The sequence below is a fragment of the Hipposideros armiger genome, unplaced genomic scaffold (genome assembly GCF_001890085.2).
Source record: "Hipposideros armiger isolate ML-2016 unplaced genomic scaffold, ASM189008v1 scaffold_451, whole genome shotgun sequence".
Taxonomy (NCBI): domain Eukaryota; kingdom Metazoa; phylum Chordata; class Mammalia; order Chiroptera; family Hipposideridae; genus Hipposideros; species Hipposideros armiger.
The window spans coordinates 1,177,589-1,178,866 of record NW_017731801.1 but is presented as its reverse complement, the minus strand read 5'-3'; positions in this window follow the sequence as shown (position 1 = coordinate 1,178,866).

Sequence of the window (1,278 nt, the reverse complement as noted above, 5' to 3'; positions counted from 1 at the left end):
GACCCAACCAGTCCCTAGGCCTCATCAGGGCAGCATATCACAAACCACAGCCATTGAGACAGCCAAGCTGGCCTGTCCCTGCCGCCCCTGCTCTAACTGCTCACTGAATGGACCATTGGCGTGGCTCTGCTTCCTAGAGGCCTTCACTCCTCCCTTCCCATTACTCCCTTTGGTCAACTGAGACTGCCTTGCTTTTGTTCCTTGGGGACATCCAAATTGACCTCCATTCTCTATCCCCATAGATGCTGAGTAGTCATAAAAACATGTACTTGAGACACAGAAGTACTTTCAGGTCTCGTTTCAGTTCACCTAATTTTTGCAAGTGAAGAAACTGAGGTCAGATTACATTATGACTTTCTTACTCTCTTTCAGCTATACTGGGGCTAATTTAGAAAGTCACATGTAAACAAATTACTTTCTAATTACATGTTTTCATGCAGGCCTCATCTTATTTAAAAATTTCTTGGTTCACAGATAATGGAACTGAGGTGTAAAAAGATAATGTAACTTACCCAAGGTCCCATACCTGGGAACATGAATTCTCAAGACTTAGTTTTAGTACTGCAAATCTGGTACTTTTTCCATAAGGAGTGTACCATATACCAGCAAAGTGGAGGGTTTGATAACACCTCTTTACCTTCTCAAAGCTAGATAATGATTCCGATTGAAGAATATTGCATATATAACAGCTGTTATATGTTAAGTAACAGCTGTTACTTAAAAACAAGATTTTTCAACTAGAATCGGGATCTTTATGTTCAAGACTCACCTTCTCAGTAACATACTGGCAGTGTTCCAAGTCATGGTCTCCATCAGGTATTACCTCTGGTTCAACAATGGGTACCAGCCCATTCTAAAAAGGAAAAAGGAGAGGGCAGAGTGAAGCTCGGCTCACTGGGACCCTTTCCTAAAGAGGATATTCAACAGTTGCAGTTGGTATAAAATGAAGCCCTTGTGGAGAGATAGCATATAGGTGACTTAAAAGTAATGAAAAGAAATTTAGTGGGATGCCTAATGAGCATGGCTTAGCCAAAAAAAGAATAGTGAGGTTAAAAAAAAAGTTTTCCTGGGAATGAGGTAAAAATAAATGCTAACTATACATTTCCACATCATTTTCTAGAAACTATATTAGCTTCCTCAGAACCTAACCGTCACCTTTAGTTTTTTATGTCAAGCCTTAATCCCTAAGAAAGGTGCCTCTTGTGTGCATTAACTAAAGAATTCAAGAAGTGTTTACAATTCTGATTGGGAGTCTCCAGGTGCCCACAACTCAGGTAA